General features: G+C 49.0%; 1 protein-coding gene across 1 annotated transcript in view; it reads left to right on the forward strand.

Moving 5' to 3' along the window:
* The first annotated feature begins 6051 nt into the window (after nucleotides 1-6051).
* The window catches only part of ACSL3 (acyl-CoA synthetase long chain family member 3), a 3215977-nt gene continuing 3201664 nt past the window's right edge, over nucleotides 6052-20364 (forward strand). Inside the window, exon 1 of the mRNA XM_069618147.1 lies at nucleotides 6052-6139. The gene's annotated coding sequence lies outside the window, so the exon portion shown is untranslated. The remainder of the gene's footprint in view (nucleotides 6140-20364) is intronic.

The following is a 20364-nucleotide window of genomic DNA, read 5'->3' on the forward strand; positions in this document are numbered from 1 at the left end:
GGCTGCCTGCGGGGTATGGTCTCAGGTGATGGGGGGTCCCTTGTGGTGTGGGCTGCCTGCGGAGTGTGTTCGCGGCTGATGGCAGCACACACAGCTCTTTCCACGCGATTTGGCTGGTGCGAGCAGGGTACGAGATTTTGCTGGGATACGCATGGCCCTTTCCACGAAATTTGACTGTTGCGAGCGGGGTATGTGATTTTGCGGGGGTACGCGCTGCCCTTTCCACGTGATTTGGCTGGTGCGAGCGCGGTATGCAATTTTGCGGGGGTACACCGCCCCTTTACACGCGATTTGGCTGGTGCGAGCGGGATACGTGATTTCGCTGGGTACACAAGCCCCTTTCCACGCGGTTTCGCTGGTGCGACCGAAGTACGCAATTTCGCTGCGGTATGTGAGTCTCTTTCCATGCGATTTGGCTGGTGCAAGCGGGGTACGTGATTTCTCTGGGGTGCAGACGGGGTACGCGCTGCCCTTTCCACACGATTTGGCTGGTGCGAGCGGGGTAAGCGATTTCGCGGGGGTACGCGTGGCCCTTTCCATGCGATTTGGCTGGTGCGAGCGGGGTGAGTGATTTCACAGGGGTACACTAGGTCCTTTCCATGCGGTTTGGCTGGTGCGAGTGGGTACGTGATTTCACGGGGGTAAGCGCTGCCCTTTCCACGTGATTTGGCTGGTGCGAGCGCGGTACGCGATTTCACGGGGGGTACGTGCGCCCCTTTCCACACCATTTGGCTGGTGCGAGCGGGGTACGCGATTTTGCTGGTTACGTGCACCCCTTTCCACGCGATTTGGCAGGTGCGAGCGGGGTACGCGATTTCGCTGGGATACGTGCGCCCCTTTCCATGGGATTTGGCTGGTGCAAGTGGGTTACGTGAATTCTCTGGGGTGCAGACGGGGTACGCGTGGCCCTTTCCATGCGATTTGGCTGGTGCGAGCGCAGTGAGCGATTTTGCGGGGATACACGTGGCCCTTTCCACGCAATTTGGCTGGTGCGAGCGATTTCGCAGGGGGTACGCGGAGCCCTTTCCACGCGATTTGGCTGGTGCGAGCGGGTACACGATTTTGCGGGGGTACACGTGGCCCTTTCCACACGATTTGGATGGTGCGAGTGGGGGACGCTCCGATTTTTCACACAATTACGATGGGGGGATATGTGCTGGGCCATGGATGGCGCGGGGCCTTGCGCAGTATTAGCCATTTCACTGGCTTTTTCCTGCCCATGGGGGCGTGTTGGGGGCGTTACTGGCGCTGCTTGCTGTTCATTGCGCCACGGCTACTGATGCCTCGGGAAATCCATGAATACGCGTGCCACGCAATTGTTGGTTTGCGTCATGGCTGGCGCACGCGTGGCTCATGCTTCTTTTCGGCGCACTGCGCTGGCACTGCTTCTGCGCTGGATTCTATGAATTGGGCCCCTAATCTCCTGCCTTCCCTCACTCTCAATCTCTCCTTTGCAATTCTGTCCTCCCCTCAGCGTACATGTTACCTGCCCCTTCTCTACTTTCCCCCCTCACTATCTTACCCTTATCTTGTTCCCTTGCCACGACTGAAGTGCTCATTTTTTAGAGGCTTTTCACCTCCCAGTGACAGGCATCTCTTTGTGAAATGAAATATTCAACTTGCGGTGAATTGCACCTATTGGCCCAAATGGAAAGAAAGTGCAATATTCGGGTAGTATAGCTCAGTGGCAACATGCTTGTCTTGGAAGCAAGACAACACAGAGCAACACATGTTTGAATCTCGTTGCTCGAATCCCGGGTCCATGCTTAGAAACCTCTTTGGTATTAAGCATGTTATAAAAAAACAATTATAATTATAAAAAATTATAATTGGAGTAGGGCCCTGTGGAGTTGAAGGAGATATGGAGGTGGTAGGTTGAGTTAAGGGGGTCTGTCAAGTACCCCAAGCAGCACCCACAAAAAAGCTAATTCCTAGTAGGTTTTGAGATTAAAAGTTTAAATCCTTTAAATCAGTAATGTTCAATGACATTTCAAGTGTGTGGGGGTAAGAACACCAGGGACATGCACAACATGGTTCTGCATGCTGTGGGAATTACCTTGTGAAATCAGCTCCTGTAAGACCCCCAAACACAGAACACTGTAAAAAACACAACTTAAAAGAAAGATAAAGCATTTGTTCAAAGTTCATCATTGTGCAACTCCGCCCACTCTATGCTCCGCCCCCATGACCCGCCCACATTTGGCCTTCTGTAATTTCTGCCCACTGGGCCATTTGCCTTAAACCTGCCACTGATACTGACACCAGTTTTTATGGAGAGAAAGAAATTTAACAAAGAAGACTGAATTTAAAGGAGAGTAACTGGATGGTATATATATTAGGGTGACCAGATTTCCAAAACGAAAAACCGTGAAGACCAACATCATAAAAGAGGGACTACCTGTTGTGATTAACTTTGCATGCATCTGGAGCAAGTGACTAGAATCTTGAGATGGAATGCAGGGCTTAGAATGTTTATCTCTGAGTGTGTTCCAGGTTTCTCAGTTGCAAGGATGTAAGCCCTGAGAGAGGATGCCGGTGGGTGTCCTATGTCCCCTTTTACTTACCTGACTCTAAGAACTGTATTTGATGTACCTGAACTTAAGTAAATAAGTTAACAGTTCACTGGAGTGTCAGAGTCATTTATGGCCGGACAATGAATTCAACACTGGCGACGAGGATGAAGCTGGCTGTGCTGGGGGGACAGCACCAAAGGGAGACACCCACCGCCCCCCTAAGCGAAGTGATCCTCTCTCAGGTAAGAGCGCTGGATGGCTGTGAGGCGCTGCAGGCGCCGTGAGGGCAAGCGTTGCCCAGACAGAGGTGCTACAGAGGCAGAGGCGCAAGAAAGGCCCAGACAGAGGCGCTGCGAAGGCACTGGAATCAGAGAGCAGCCATGGCTGTCAACAGGTGCTGCGAAGGCAGTGAGGTGCTGCATGAGGCAGTGAAGAGTCGCTGCATAAGGGGTGCTGCAGAGGCAGCACGGCACTGTATGGCACAGTGAGGTGCAGTGAAGAGGTGCTGCGAGGGCAGTGAGGCACTGCAACAGGCAGTGAAGAGGAGCTGCAGAGGCAGTTAGGTGCTGCATGAGGCAGTGAAGAGGTGCTGCGAGGGCAGTGAGGAGCTGCATGGGGCAGTGAAGGAGTGCTGCATGAGGCAGTGAAGAGGTGCTGCGAGGGCAGTAAGGCGCTGCAACAGGCAGTGAAGAAGCGCTGCAGAGGCACTGAGGTGCTGCATGAGGCAGTGAAGAGGTGCTGCGAGGGCAGTGAGGCGCTGCATGGGGCAGTGAAGGAGCGCTGCATGAGGCAGTGAAGGGGTGCTGCGAGGGCATTGAAGTGCTGCAACAGGCAGTGAAGAGGCGCTGCAGAGGCAGTGAGGTGCTGCATGAGGCAGTGAAGTGATGCTGCAAGGGCAGTGGGGTGCTGCAAGATGCAGTAAAGAGTTGCTGCATAAGGGGTGCTGCAGAGGCAGCAAGGCACTGTATGGAACAGTGAGGTGCTGCAAATGTGAAGAGGCGCTGCAGATGTGAAGAGGTGTGAAGAGGCGCTTTGCTGAAGTGAAGCGCTTTGCTGAAGTGAAGAGGCGCTTTAGTAAGGGCAAGTGAGCCCCTATGTGATGTGCTGCAGTGTAGTGTACAGTGAGGCACTGCAAGAGGCTGCCAAGCGGCATTGCAGAGTAAAAGTAATTTGACAGGAGATCCAAGGGAGCTGCTTAAAAGTGCCAGTGGAAAGTCAAGAGGTCCATTGGTTAGGAATGGCAGAGGCTGGAGTCTCAAGGAAGCGCTACAGGGAGCTATGAGGAGCTGAAAATTGAAGTGACTTTGGTTAAAGTTTAAATGAGAAAATGCTGTGTCAGGGAGTCACGTAGATGAACATTGCAGCGGTTGATGGGAGAAAGGTGCAATGGAAGCACCTTTGTTATGTGGCTGCATTACAGAAGGGGCTAGCTCCTAGTTTTGAAGTTTGGTGGTATTGGCCTGCCACGTGGAGGTTGCTGGGTTCAGTGTATTCAGTAAAATGATTGCTGGTAGGAATATTGTGTCTAACAAGTTTTCTTCACACGTGGACTTTAAAGCTTAAAATTTGATGCACAATTTAGTTTTTACTTTGACACAAGTGTGATGTTGGATGAGTGTCAAAACACATGTTTTTGGGAACTGGCTCTTTAACCCTACATTTTCCCACAGGCACATTATCAGTAAAGGTCCTGCAGGCTTGAATTTTGGACATTGATGGGGCGTTTCCTTTACTTGGTTACCATATTCAATGCTCAATTGGCCTATATGGTATGTGTGTGGGGAATGGTGATTGTTGACTCAGGTGCAATGTCAACGTTATAGTGTTTAGCTCTTGCAAGAAGAGTGTGGTTTTAAATTCAGCTAAAACAATGTGATATATACGGCAATGCAAATGTAAACTACTCACTGGTGATGTAGCAGGAGTAGGGAGTGGTGCTGTGCATGGATTTTTAGATCTAAGTGTATGATGTGTAGCTTCAGTGGATGTGGTGTGAAGGGAATCAGATGAGATATTAGTGTTATGAGTGTTGATTATTTCCTCTTTAGAGTTATTAAGTTGATAACAGTGCTCATCATTAGCTGTTCCATGTAGGTAGATTAATATGTTCTCTCCACAGGTGGACTATTCATTTTATTCCACAGATGGACATTAATGTTAATAGATTTTTGAAGTGGTGACAAGGTCTACACTTTTGGAGTTGTTTTTGGTTATTGTGAAATGCTTTCTTTAATCTTTTGTTTTTCAGGTGGGACTTTACTGGACACATTTTTTGGATGAAATATTGATCTTGTCACTCATGTTTTACTGCTGTTTTTGTTGTCCCTATGGAGGGAAGATGTGTTGTGATTAACTTTGCATGCATCTGGAGCAAGTGACTAGAATCTTGAGATGGAATGCAGGGCTTAGAATGTTTATCTATGAGTGTGTTCCAGGTTTCTCAGTTGCAAGGATGTAAGCCCTGAGAGAGGATGCCGGTGGGTGTCCTATGTCCCCTTTTACTTACCTGACTCTAAGAACTGTATTTGATGTACCTGAACTTAAGTAAATAAGTTAACAGTTCACTGGAGTGTCAGAGTCATTTATGGCCGGACAATGAATTCAACACTACCCCATCAGAGCCCACCAATTACCACCCCTCGCCCAACACGCCCCCACAACCACCACCTGGTCATATTTCCAGCACTTCTCCTTTTTATAAACTGTATATGATCTCATTTGTGCAGTTTGTGAATCTTGGTATGTCAATTCAAAACAAGTATCTGCTCCAATTGATATTATATGGGTTAGTGTACCTTCATTTTCAAGCCAGTCTATGTAGCACAGTCAGTAAGTCATGTGACTTGTACCTGAAAGGTTGGGGGTTCGCACCACTCCTCCAACTCCATCATTGTGAACGTGGTGTGAAAACATGTGTTGTGAAAAATAATTACCATTGGCCCAGGTGATTTGAACTGTTCCGGGAAAACCGAGAAGTCTGGTCACCCTAGTACAGATATACAATAAAACTTTCTAGAACAGCCTATAACTGGACAATAGGTCTGTGTGTAAGCGCCAGCATGAATGACCGTTTCCATGTAATAATGTCCCTGCAAAAATATCGCCATGCAGAAAAATTGCTGTTTTTTGTGGGGACATTATTACATGGAACATGCGGGCGCAAACCCCTGTCCCCATATATATGGTCACCCAAATAATATCACCACGACTTTTTCCCGGCGATATTATTTACGGCGACCATATATATGGGGATAATATTACCTGATACCGAAAGGACCTTCATAACAGGTACACATCATCAATTTGTCCGAAAGCGATCCAAAACGCTTTAACGAGCAGAAGAAGGAGAGGAGATACGAAATGGCATCTACAGTATCATCTGACTCCGCCTTCCTTGATATTTTTGAACCAACCCCTCACACACCCTGCCGACGTAAGCACCAGTGTGCGTGCAGTCTTGCTTTGGTTGGGGGTACGTGCGGGTTCTCGCGCTGATTGTTCACGCGCACGTAACATCCTGGTTGTGGGTGCAGTTCAGTAGGCGTAACGTGATTTCCTCACGGGCCGCGAGACATCAGTGGTAGTGGTAGACTGGTACCTTGTAGCTTAACGAGTTGGCACCCGGGGTGAGTGGCCAGCAAGGCAGAGGCTTGCTCTTTGTTTCCTGCTGGTATTTTCTTATGTGAGACACAAGGTGCTGGAATAATTTGAAAACAACTACGTACTGTCAGAGTCGTGAAATGCATGCTGGTTTGTGCAAGAACACGCTGCTGTCTAGCCCCACACGCTCGCTCAATATTGATGAAGTTAACTTTATTTGTAGCCCATGATGTGGAAATCGCTCAGTTGAGGTGGTGGGTGCCCCTGAAGTCCTTTCATGAACTGAAGCAGAGCAGGATTCGGGGTCGAAGCCAGCATCTAAACGTTTAGGCGGCTGATGACAAATTTAAAATCTGTGCAGGATTGGGGTCGTCCCCTGAGACGAGGAGGTTGAATTGTTCTTTAGTTTTTGTCAATCGGTGCAATTCACTCCAGTTCGGATATTAAATTTCACAAAGGGACGCCTGTCACTGGGAGGCGAGAGGCATCTAAAAACGGAACAGTTCAGTCGTGGCGTCATCATGGGAGGTATATTGATATCTCCTGGCAGGATGTTTGTCCTCTGCCCGTTTGCTGTTGTCATGTTCATGATTGGTTAAGCGTAAACACATAACTGCCTCAAGCGAGAAATTTGACATGCTCTTGATATTGCAACCCTTTGCCATTGGAACCCCTGGGTTGAGCGTCATGCCTGCAACTTCTTCAACGTGGGAGAGCTGGATCTGATACCTGGCTAAAATACGTTTCCTGGTTGGGGGGGATAATGGGGCACACCAAGCCTTTGTCCTGTGAGCGTGTTGGGTTTGTTTTGATCCTCGGTTGTTCGGAACTGGGTGGAGACACTAAGGGCTTGTGAAGGTGTGATCACAATACCTGTGCAATCGCTCATTTCATTTGTAATCTTCGTGAACTATTAAAATACTGCTTCCTAAGTTTAAAAGGTAGGCACCTTTTTATACGTTTCTAGCAACGTTATAGGAAAAGCACCATCTCCAGTGGTGTCACTAGAACATACTGGGGGGGTGGGGGAGGGGGGGCACAAATACAACAAGGTGGGTCCAGGTGGTGGCACATCTTATAAGCGTCATGAGGAATATCTGGTTTATATATGCCTATATTTTACCGAGCTGGTTAAAACACGTGACATTAAGTATGTTGTAATATGCACGGGCTCGTGCATAGGCACACTGGTGGAATGTTGATGCACGCTCAGCAATCAACATTCCACAGTGGCCGTTGAGCGAGGGGAGCCGCAGCTAGAGGCTGCGGGGTCTCGCCAATAAAGAAAGTTAATTCCACTTACCTGTGTCGGTGAGATTGTATCACATGTTCAGAGTAGGTTTAATGCAGTACAAGTTTTGCATCAAGTTAATATACATCCTAAAAAGTTAACTCCGGTTCAACAGTTGCAAAAATGCCCTTGGACTTAGCATGAGACTGCATTCTTTTAACTCAAGCAAACATCAGTCACAGCGCAGTTTCAAATCATGTGTAATTAGAGGTGGTATTTTGCTGAAGAGACATCACTTCCAGCTCAGCTTTAATTAATAGGCAGTCATTTTTACAGAAGATATCTCTCATACCTCAGTTTTAAATGATAGTCAAGGCTAGACTGTTTAACAGATGAAACATCACGTAAAGCCACCGAGTACAGTTGCATGTAATAATGTCCCGCAAAAAAGTCTCCTGATAAAAAAGCCGCTGTTTTTTTCAGAGACATTATTACATTGAACATGCGGGGGACATCCCCGCACTCCCCAGATTTTTACAAGGAGAGCAGGAGACATCCCTTCAACCCATCCCCACACATAATATGACAATATATAATGTCGCCAATGGCTTTTCCTGGCGACATTATATTTGGGGACATTACCTGATGACCTGAGTACAGGGGGGGGAAAGGAGGCCACTGCTCCATTTGTTCTTCAGCAGTGGTTGCAGGAATCGTCCTTTGCATCCATAGAATTGTTCAGGGTTTTCACTTTCTTGCTGCACATCCCAGCGGTAACTGGTGAATTTTTCTTTTTTTGGAGGGACGTAAATATTTCCCTCCAGTGTGATGGAGCATAGTGAGTGTTAAGACGGATTTCTGAACTCTGTCCTGGCGGCGCAGAAGTTCAGAAGGCCAACCTAATTACTTGGAACAGGGTAACCTCTGGACAAGCCAGACCAATCAGGGTAGCAATCGCGGTGGTCAAGACTAGGTCTCAAGAGGGGTGAGGGTGACTGAAAGCCCGCAATGAGCACACAAAGCAAGGACATTTACAAACTACTCCAAACAGGTGTTATATTAAAAATATATACACATTTATTCCAAGGCCTTTAAAACAATGACCGTAGCGAGAAATCACAATACAACTCTAGTAAACCAACACATACCAAACCAATACAATATATATACAAATACAAACAAGTCTAAAGCGTTAGATGCATGAAATGTGTAGTCCACCTAGAAGGGGAGGAAAACAGGCAGTGCAAAATCATGATTAGACCCAGTCCGCCTTCAGAGGCATCTAACTAAAAGGAAGTCCGAGCCCTACGAAGAGTGGAGCCTTGTGCCCAAAAGTACCTGCACACGCTGGTGCCAACGGGCACCTAGAAGGGGAGGAAAACAGGCAGTGCAAAATCATGATTAGACCCAGTCCGCCTTCAGAGGCATCTAACTAAAAGGAAGTCCGAGCCCTACGAAGAGTGGAGCCTTGTGCCCAAAAGTACCTGCACACGCTGGTGCCAACGGGCAAAAAGGGCAGTCTCTTCGAGGGAACCAGGCAGTTCAGTTTGGTGCACAAATGAAGAACAGAGTTCCCCGACTCAAGCGCAGCCTCCACTGTGGGCAGAAGCAGAGCGCGAGTACGGAAAGGCGTGCTGTTTTGACACAGCGGGGAAAAGCTATGGGCTCCTGCAGGAGGGCGACCAGTTCCTAGCTATGCTACTCACCGGTCCCCGATGCAAGCAGACCCAGGCTTCTCCGCGTCAGTTTCAGTGCTGGCAGGTTGAGGGGAGCAGGGGACGTCTCGTCGTCGTGTAGATTCTGTAGCAGCAGAGTTGAGTTAAAGATGTCCGAAACGAAGTGAACCCGCACAGTTTGTTACCACAGCAGGGCAACGGAGCGGCCGTGTGTATCTCAGCCAAATGTACACTACTCACTTCAGACCTGGGAATGCCAAGTGTACGAATTGTGTGAGAGTGACAAGGACTCGAAATACAACACAACCTGGCGGCGGTTACAGAGCAAGACTCCTGGGTAGGCTGGTCAGTCTGCTGGATGGCCCAGAGACACTTCCGAAGGCTTACGTGCAGGAGATGGTGAAGATGCCGAGAATAGCTGTCCCCGCTATTCCAAGGGTAGAAGTACCAGTACAGGCCTTCTGGTTCGATCAGAGGTAGAAAGAGTTTCACAAGGCGACTGCAGTGCAGAGGAGCAGTCCTTCAGCGGGTCACCAGCGATTCCTCGGTTCAGCCTCGTGGTTGCAGGATACTTGGCTCCTGTATTCCTTTGTTCGTGAGAACTCAGGAGATCGACATGGTAGTGGCGTTTCCAGCCCCCTCTTATCCACGGTTCCCTTCGCGCTAAAACGGAGGGGACCCAATGGGAGATCCGCTCATCAACACTCACACCATACGTGGACCTATCACGGACCACGGTGGTCCCAGGCATTCACACCACCCTAGACTCTCTGGCACCCAGGATGTGTATTGGGACCAGACATCCCAGCCCACATCCTGGAGGCAAACACAAGGCCTGTAGAAGCCCTCGAAAGCATCTGCGTTTCGCGGGAAAGTACATGCCAAATAAGGAAGGCCCCGGGCCGGCTCGACCTGGGGAAGGTGAAGGGGGCAATACGGTCAGCGGACAGGACAAAGGAGCCTCGTGGCCTGGCCATTTTGGGAGCCAGGCCACCATTTTGGGCTAAGCGCGAGAAACGCGCTTAAAACGCCAAAAGGAGCTCAAAACACAAGAAACGATCGCTGCCACCATTCCCGTCCGTGATTCACTTGCACCGATCAGTTACAATCCAAACAGAGTATCTAGGGCCTGTAGAAGGCTAGAGACCCAAGAGAGCAGTAACTTAGTTTACAGTGCCCTCTTGTGTCATGTTGCACGAAAGCTGCAACATGATAAAGAAACTACGTAAAACAGCGTTTCCCGGTACTGACTGCCTTAAGGGCATGTCAGTTTCCCCGTAAGAATGGAGCGAAAGCCCAGAGGAGTGCGGAAGAAGGCTGCACTTCTCTGGCAAAGTCTAGATCATAGTGAAAAACAACAGCAAAAAGTTTAGGGGTTGCCACATGGAAGGAAAATTACCCACAGTTACGAAATCTTTCCTAACAGTGAGGAAGCCTAAAACATTCAGGAGGTGTTGGGATCTTCCCCTGCCCAGACCTTTTTTTTTTTAAAAAATAAAAAGAATGGCTTAAAATGGTGCATTTTTCAAAACCCTTTTTTGAAAAATTGGGTAAAATGCCAAGGTTTTTAGGGTAACTCATGAAAAAAATCCAGTAGATGCAAGTCACCAACAGCGCAGAGAGCCATTTCGCCAACACACATTTTATGATGCTCCATGATATATCCCATTTAAAATAAATCCTAAAAAAAATCACATTGACTGCGCTCATACATTTCCATGCTGTGTGCACCAATATATTCCGGTACAAGCACCTATTCATGTTTGCTTTGCACATAATGCCAGTAATGAAGATGCAATAAGAAAAAAGATCCACGCTTGTTCTGCAAAAATATGGCAGTATCCCCACGTAAAAACATACGCCAGTTTGCTGTACCTTTTTAAAAATGCAATGACACGGTATGAAAACATGCCCAAACTGGCTGCATCAAAATGCCAGTCTAGCCCAGTAAACACTTATTGTGATGGTTGATTATTATTATGGTATTTGTTGAAGGCGGACCTAGCTCGAGAAGCAACAGCGCGCTTTACAGGGGTGTACAACATTACAGCTGCAAAACAGAGCACTTTTCAGGGGGAAGAATAGAACAGATATACAGCAGGGGGTAGGATACAGAGGGGCACAGAGGAAGGGGTACAGCTGTACTGGGAGGTGGGCAGCGTCTAGCGGGTTAGGCGACGCAAGGGGTGATATGATGGCCTAGGTGTGGAGGAGGAGAGACCACCTTGAAGAGGTGGATCTTAAGTTTGTTTCTGAATTGTAGGAGCGTCGGGGTGATTCTGATGCCGACGGGGAGAAGGTTAATAGTCTTAGGGCGTAGGCAAAGAAGGCTTGTTTTCTGGTCTTTTCCTCTTTGCAGATACGGGTATCAAGTCTGCTTGTGTCCTAGCTTCTTGTGGTGTGCTGTCTGCCAGAGATGTGGAGTTTCTCTGCGAAGTAGCTGGATGACTTGAGGGCAACTGCCTTATAAATGATGCAGCAAGACTTGAAGGTGATTTGTGCGTGCAGTAGGAGCCAGTGAAGGTCGATAAGGGCCAGGGTTATGTGGTCGTACCTGCTAGATCCTTAATGAGGCGTGCGGCCGCGTGTAGGACACTTCTCAGGGGCACAAGGGAGGTAGACTGGAGTCCTTCGAGGAGTGCATTGTTCCCTCCAGGTGGGATAGTGCTAGTGCTTGAACAGTGCATCTAAAGCTGTCCGAAGGGAGGAAAGGCTTGACTTTTCCCAGGAGGGAGAGCTGACACCAAGCTGTCTGAGTCTTCTTAGCTATGCGTGGCTTGAAGGAGAGGTGTTTGTCGATGTGCAACCAGAGGGACTTGGTGCAGGATGTATGCTCAGGTGTGAAACCCTCAGGGTTCATGGCTGCTAGCTAGATCTGTATGTCTGGGTGTTCAGTGTTGTTGGTGAGGAGTAGGAATTCGGTCTTGGACGGGTGGAGCTTCAAGTATGCACTGGACCTCCACGACTGGATCAGCGAGAGGCAAGTTTTGAGCCCATGGATGTCCTTGATGGAGTCGATCTTGAGGTATAGCTGTGTATCAGTGTATTGGTGGATGTTGTGTGCGGCTAGGAGGGCTGCCAGCGGCTCCATGTACAGATCACCGGGGAGAGGATGGAATCCTGAAGCACTCTACAGGTGATGGGTAGCATGGGTGATCTAGAGGAGTGCATCTGAACAAATTGCTTGCGGTTGGCTAGCTAGTACTTGAACCAGCATAGGACAAGGTTGCTGATCCCCATGCGCCAATGTAGGGTGTCCGTAAGCGCCTGGTGGTCTACTGTGACGAAAGCAGCAGAGAGGTTGAGTAGAACCAGGAGGCAGGGGTGGCCATCCTCAAGTATATTGAGGGTGTCGTTGCCCACCTGCATGGTTGCTTTCTCCGTGCTGCATCTGGGTTGGTAGGTTTGGTGGAGATTGTTGGTGTCGCTAGTGTTAGGAAAGATTTCTTAATTGTAGGTAATTTTCCTTCCATGTGGCAACCCCTAAACTTTTTGCTGTTGTTTTTCACTATGATCTAGACTTTGCCCGAGAAGTGCAGCCTTCTGCCGCACTCCTCTGGGCTTTCGCTCCATTCTTACGGGGAAACTGACATGCCCTTAAAACAGTCAGTACCGGGAAACGTTGTTTTACGTAGTTCTTTTATCATGTTGCAGCTTTCGCGCAACATGACACAAGAGGGCACTGTAAGCTAAGCTACTGCTTTCTTGGGTCTCTAGTCTTCTACAGGCCCTAAACACTCTCTTTGGATTGTTAACGAACGGTGCAAGTGAATCACGGACGGGACTGGTGGCAGCGATAGTTTCTTTGTGTTTTGAGCTCCTTTTGGCTGTTTAAGTGCGTTTCTCGCGCTTAGCCCAAAATGGAGGCCTAGCTTCCAAAATGGCCAGACAACGAGGCTCTTTGTCCGGCCCGCTGACCGTCTTGCCCCCTTCAACTTCCCCAGGTCGAGCCGACCCGGGGCCTTCCTTATTTGGGCATGTACTTTCCCGCGAAAAACACAGATGCTTTCGCGGGCTTCTACAGGCCTTGTGTGTGCCTCCAGGATGTGGGCTGGGATGTCTGGTCCCAATACACATCCTGGGTGCCAGAGAGTGTAGTGTTTCTTGAATGCCTGGGACCACCGTGGTCCGTGATAGGTCCACGTATGGTGTGAGTGTTTTGTGAGCAGATCTCCCATTGGGTCCTCTCTGTTTTGGCGCGAAGGGAACTCTGGATAAGAGGAGGCTGGAAACACCACTACCAGGTCGATCTCCTGAGTTCTCACGAACGACGGATACAGGAGCCAAGTATCCTGCAACTACGAGGCTGAACCGAGGAATCGCTGGTGACCCGCTGAAGGACTGCTCCCCTGCACTGCTGTCGCTCTGTGAAACCATTCTGCCTCTGATCGAACGAGAAGGCCTATACTGGTACTTCGACCCTTTGGAATAGTGGGAACAACTATTCTCTGCATCTTCATCATCTCCTGCACGTAAGCCTTCGGAAGCGTCTCTGGGCCATCCAGTGGACTGACCAGCCTACACAGGAGTCTTGCTCTGTTACCGCCGTCAGGTTGTGTTGTATTCCGAGTCCTTAGCACTCTCACACGATTCGTACACTTGGCATCCCCAGGTCTGAAGTGAGAAGTGTACCTTGGGCTGAAATACACACGGCCGCTCCGTTGCCCTACTGTGGTAACAATCTGTGTTGGTTCACTGCGTTTGGGACATCCTCAACTCTAACTTCTGCTGCCGTGGAATCTACACGACGCTGAGACGTCCCCTGCTCGCATCTGAACCTGCCAGCACTGAAACTGACGCGGAGAAGCCTGGGTCTGCCTGCATCGGGGACCGGTGAGTAGCAACGCTAGGAACTGGTCGCCCTCCTGCAGTAGCCCGTAGCTTTTCCTCGCTGTGTTAAACAGCACACCTTTTTCGTACTCGCGCTCTGCTTCTGCCCGCAAGTGGAGGCTGCGCTTGAGTAACGGAGATCTGTTCGCCCTTCGTTGTTCACCACTCTGAACTGCCTGACTTCCTCGAAGAGACTCCTCTTGGCCCATCGGCACCAGCGTGTGCAGGTACTTTTGAGCACAAGGCTCCAATCTTCGTAGGGCTCGGACTTTCTTCTAGTTAGGTGGCCTCTGAAGGCGAACTGGGTCTAAACGATTACTTGCACTGCCTGTTTTCCTCCCCATCTAGGTGGTCTGCATATTTCGTGCTTCTAACTCTTTAGACCCTTCGGTAATTGTGTATATATATACTATATTTGATTGTGATATATTGGTTTACTTGAGTTTTATCGTGATTCTTTGCTATGGTCAATATTACAAAGGCCTTGTAATAAACGTGTCTATATTTTTAATATAACACCTGCTTGGAGTAATTTGTAAGTGTCCTTGCTTTGTGTGCTCATTGCGGGCTTTCAGTCACCCTCACCCCTCTTGAGACCTAGTCTTGACCGCCGCGATCGCTACCTTGATTGGTCTGGCTTGTCCAGAGGTTACCATGTTCCAAGAAACTAGGCTGGCCTTCTGAACCTCTGCCCCTCCAGGACAGAGTTCAGAAATCCATCTTAACATTGTATTGCTGCTGTTGTGCGGTTACCGCTTTATCGATGATCTTACCTAGGAAGGGGAAATGGGGTGATAGTTACCTAGGTTGTCGGGATCCCGAGGGGATTTCTTTAGTGGAGGGAGGATTTGTCCTGTTTTTAGGGTCGTTTGGAAGGTGCCTTGAGTTGGGGTGCTGTTGATGATCTCCATATAGGGAAGGATAGCTTCTGCTGGGAGGGTCTTGAGGATGGATGCTAGGAGGATGTCATCAGTATACGATGTGGCTTTGAGGGTGGCCAGGGTTTCTACGAGGTCCTCTGTCGAGAGTGTCTTGAATGTTGTCCAGGGTGTGGAGATTTCGTGAGGAGGGACGTGAGGTGGTCTGTGGATGCAGAGCAGGCTTCTATGTGCTGGCGTATCTTGCTGATTTTGTCGATGAAGTAGGTGTTGATGGAAGTGGATTATTCGATAGTGTGGTATGGCAGGGTTGGGTAGCAGGTTGTTGCAGTGCTTGACCGCTTTGAAGAGGGCTCTGCTTTTGTTGTCAGTTTCTGCTATGGTATTCTGATATTAGGGGACCTTGGCAGTGTTGATTCGGGTTGCTCAGAGTTCCTTGAGGAGCGAGAGTTCAGATGCAGCTCTGGAGCTGCGTTGGGTTTCCTTTTTTCCTTATAACTCTTTTTCAGACGTTGAGTTCTTGCGTGTACCAGGGTGCTGTCCGTTTTGGTTTGCAGGTGCGTTGTTTCAGAGGCACGTGTTGGTTGATGGAGGCTGAGATGGTGGCATTGAGTGCTTCCATTAGGGAGTCGAAGTTTGGTTGGGGGTGTTTGGTCCACGTAAGGTGTAGTTTGGCAAGGTCTTCTGTGAGGGCTTCCACTGGGAAGTTCCTGAAAGTTTGTCTGCTGGGTTTCTACTGGGAGTGCTTGACTGACGTGATGTGGCGGATGTTCAAAGGCACAGCTAGGTGGTCAGACCAGTCAAGCAGAAGCGGAGAGCTGTAGTCGAGGGAAGACTGTGAAGTGTTGATTAGGTCGAGGATGTTACCTTTCTGGTGCGTTTGGTCTTCCTTGTACTGTGTGAGACTGAGGGTGTCGAAGGCTGTGGAGAGCTTGCTTCGTCAAATTGGTGACCTTGTTACCTGGGAGGTTGAAGTCTCCTAGGAAGATGTTGGGGAGAGTGGGAAGTAACAGGAGAGGACTTTGAAGGAGCCAATATTGTTGACGTCAAGTCTGATGCAGGGCATCCGTCTGTCTTGTTCGGCCGGTCTCTGTTGGATGCTGTAGCAGTCGTAGACAAGGACGTGTAGGATGTGGGTGGAGGTGGGTGTCAGCCAGGTCCCTGTGATGAAGATGGGTGTCACGGTCGTGTATAGTGATAAGGTCAGTGATGTCTGCTGCATGGTTGATAGCGGAGTGGACGTTTGCGAGCATCTACTTCTGTCTTGCGGATGGTGAGGGGGTATTGATGGGCTGCAGGCTGATGTCCGTGAGGTTGCTGCGTTGTGTAATTCATGTCTTAGAAGAGGGGCGATGGCGTTGCTTGGGTATGGCCTGTGGGGACCGAGGCAGAAAACGCATGTCGACGCGCGCTTACCTGTTGTCTGAGCCGGGGTTAGGCCCCTGGGTACTGCTGGTCCGAACAGGTGCAAACCGAAATTGCTCTTTTCTTAATCTGCCCTTCACTTCATATACCCTTGTGAGAGAATACCATTGATAAAAGAGTTAAGAGCAGAAAGGAAGATGCAGGGCTAAGAAGTTGGGTGGGGCTTGGGCCCGGTGATCTAGATCCACTTGCATCTGCTCACCAACTGATTGCTTTATCAAAGATACCCAATACAAAATGTCATGCCACGATAAGAAATGGCTAGACTGGCTGCATCTAAATGCTGATTTAGCTACATAATAACACTTATCATGCTTGCTTTATCTTAGATTCAGGGAAAAAAATGTCATGCCTGCCCTCTAGGCCCCCCAGTGCCTTGCGCACACACACAATATGCTTGTGTGCATGCAAGGCGCTGGGGGGGCCAAGGGAAAGGCATGGTATTTTTTACTAGGCGTCTATCATAGATGCCGAGTAAAAAAATACCCTGCCTGCACCCACTCCCCGTCTCTCAGATGGTGCTGATTTTGACTGGTGGGGAGAGGGCGTTGTGCAACAACCCCGTCACGCTAAAATCAGCTCCACTACCCAGTACAAACGTGTACGCACACATTCACAACCTTCACACGCAGCATGCACTCGCTCATTCTCACACACCAATAAACTCACTTCTTACACACAACACAAGGATACACACATGCATACAAATTACCTTCTCCCTCAGTCCTGATGTTTCCTCCCAGCGATTCAGCTCCGGCGTAGCACAAACAGGAAGCAACAAGCGCTTCCTGGTTCGTGCACAGGCGCAATAGCTGGAGCGCTGATTGTTGAGTGCTCCGCTCCGTTTGTATGACCGAGAAGGCGCAGAAGCGCCGCCTCCTTATCACATGCTAACATGCAAGTCCTCAGCCAGCATCCCCAATTGGCCGTGCAAGGTTGGTGAAGCAAAACACCGCTGGCTTTACATGGATTATTGGATATGCAAGGCTGAGGAACAGAACTGTCAAACAGGTGCAGCATTTCCTTTTGACATTTACTGAGAAGCCCCCACAGGTACACCATCAGTGAATGTATACAGGGTCAGTTTGGCTGAAGATAACACGCCCGGATTCCTATGTCCTCCTCCCCTGTTTTCTTCTTATTATTATTTTCTTTTTTATGCAGGTGTTCTTGATTAATCTTCTGAGAGGGGGTTCTGAACAATGGCCCAGTAAAGAATGCATGTATGGCTTATGGTATATATGGTTTGACTTGTAGGAGCTAAGACCTAGCTTCTGGGTGTCGGCATCACCCAGGAGGCAGGTGTTACTTATTTAGACAGAGAAATCCATTTGAGCCAAGTCACACATTCCATAACGCCACCTAGTAGCCATTGCAGTAATTTTCCTGAAGAAAAAGATTTGCATTGGGGCTAATTTGCATACCCACAATGCTTTGCTGGTGTGGCTCAGAACTGAGAGGTGAACTTCCTGTGATGGCTACTAGGTGGCGTTGTGGAATGTGTGTGACGTGGCTCAAATTGACTATTCTACATAAATTTAAAAAAAATGTATAGTGCGGCGGACAGCACAATATAGTGAGTATTGAGATGCATGGAAAACCTGAAAAATTAATTGTTGATAACTTTTGACACGCATTACAGATTTGTCTGAAATTTTGCAAACAAAAGGTTTGTCACTACCCTACCCCCGAGACAGGACATTTTGGGAAAGATCAGTTCAAAAATGAAAAAGCTATTTAGAAAGTTAAAAAAACACTGTTTCGGCCTACTCCTCATTAATTTCCCCATAGAGAGTTCACATTTTTGCGCAGCACCCAGCAAAAACTGCTGGATGGAATTTGACCAGGTATGAAACAACTTGGGCAAGAAGCGCTGACTCGATTTTCGGGAGGAGTGTGGGGTTATTGCGTCCAGTAGTTTTAAATATATTTCACTGAGAAGGGGGTGCCCCCTTCTCCCAAAATTCTAGCTAGATCTCCCATGCAGGAGAGAGGCTTTTCATAAATGGAAACAGCTGCATTTTTTCTTTTTTTTTTTCTCACTGCTAGAGGTAACTGTGGCTAGCCGAAAACAAAGGGGGGGGGGATGCTATTTGGAGGGGGCGGGGGAAGGTTGCAATGGCATCTGGCAAGAGATGGGGAGGGGGACAGAGGACACCATGTGCATTTGGGGGGTAGGGGGAGGGTCTGGGGTACTAAGTTCAGAGCTCAAACCTTTTCTCATAACCGTGATTAGTCTGGATAACTGGGAGAGGGCTGGGGAGGAAAAGAGGATTTGGGGGGGGAGTGAGTGGGCCGTATGCCAAGAGGTGAAGGGGGGCATTTGGTGAGTACCTGGGAGCAGAGGCGTTGCTAGGGGGGCAAAGTGGGCTATAGCCCCTGGCCTTTTGGTTTGTAGCCCCGGATAGAAGCTCAGGGACTACAACCAAAAGGCTATAGCTAGCCCCGAATCCCGCCAGTCCCCGCCATTAGCTTAGCCCCTGATCTTTTCCAGACCTATGAACACCCCTGCCTGGGAGGGCGGAGTTTTGGATTTTGCATGCTTTTTACAGGTAATAGCGGTGATTTGCAAGCCGCCTACAGTTAAATGCGGCTACTTTTAGTACATTGCCAATATAACTGCATTTATGGGAGGGGGGTATGCCCAATACAAAAAGTCATGCCACAGTAAGAAATGGCTAGACCGGCTGCATTAAAATGCCAGTCTTACTCCATATTAGCACTCCTGCTTGCTTTATCAACCATGCACAGTAAAAAAAAATGCCATGTCTGCTCTGTGGTGCGCCAGTGCCTTGCACTTTCACATAATCACATTAATTATGAATGTGATTATGTGAGTGCGAGGTGCTGGGGCGGCCCAGGGGACAGATGCATGCTGCGGTCCCAATGTACAGCCTTGGCATTTCTTACTGGGCATATATTGTAGATGCCTATTAATAAATGTCATGCTTTGCCCCAGGGCCCTCCAGCGCCTCACATGCACAGATAAGTAATTATGTGTACATGCGGGGTACTGGGGGGCTTAGGGGTAAGGCATGACATTCCTAGTGCCTCACAAGCAATCCCAGCGGACTGGCCTGGTATTCTTTATTGGGCATACCCAGTAATAAATGCTATGCCTGCCCCAATGCCTCACACACACACACACAATGTGATTGTGTGTTGCGAGGCACTGGGGGGCAGAGGGTTCAGGCATGGTATTTTTTACTCGACATCTATCTTAGATGCCCAGTAAAAAAAATGACATGCCTATCCCTTGGGCCCCACAGCTCTGCAGAAGGAGTGTTGATTTTGACCTGTGGGGAGTGCGATTGTGCAACAAAGGTATTTTTAAAATGCCTTTGATGTACAACCCTCCTGCCCCCACTCGCTAAAATCGGCTCCACGGGCCAGCATGCACACGCACACATTTACACAGCAAGCACTCTCGTATTCACACAAGCATCCATCATACACTTGACTCAACACAAGCATGCACGTATCCATACACATATTGAAATTGTAAATACATGAACATAAACGTACCTTCTGCTGCCGGTCCTGAAGTTTCCTCCACAGCGCTCCAGCACCTGATGGCATGAATAGGAATCAGGAAGCTTCCTGGCCCCAGCACATCTTTGTAGGGGCCTGAGCATGGGTGACAAGATGCCCCACTCCAGCCTGCTCTGTGTACGAGGAGACGCAGGAGCGCCCCTTTGCACCTACAAACATGCAGTTACCCAGCCAGCATTTTCAATGAGCTATGCAAGGCTGGGGAAGCAAAACGCCCCCAGCCTAGTGTTGGGATGGAAATTAGTCTATCCCACCCCCCCTAGGCACTTTAGGTAAGGCAAATCCCCTATGAAATTGTGTAGTGCATGGGGGGGACTGCACTATGAAACTCGGCACGGACATAATGTAGCGCAAACAATAGATGCATAACCTTAGAAGGCGCATAGAAAGAAACACCATTTTGTAATTATGACAGATGAACAGTCGTACACAAGCTTAGCTTCATGGAAGGATTCAAATAGACCCGATCATTAGTTCTGCACCACCAGTTCTTATGGATGCTCGCTTCCCCCGTGTCCCTTCTCTGTTGCAAACACTTGGTATGATTGGGAGGAATGCGCCCTGCAAGGCTGCGAGACAACAGGCTCCTCGCAGTGCAAATTCATCACAACCAAGCTGCTAGCAGGCCTCTAACCCCCGCCCAGCCAAGCCAGAGCCCA

The sequence above is a fragment of the Ambystoma mexicanum genome, chromosome 10 (assembly GCF_040938575.1).
Source record: "Ambystoma mexicanum isolate Mex_15411 chromosome 10, UKY_AmexF1_1, whole genome shotgun sequence".
Taxonomy (NCBI): domain Eukaryota; kingdom Metazoa; phylum Chordata; class Amphibia; order Caudata; family Ambystomatidae; genus Ambystoma; species Ambystoma mexicanum.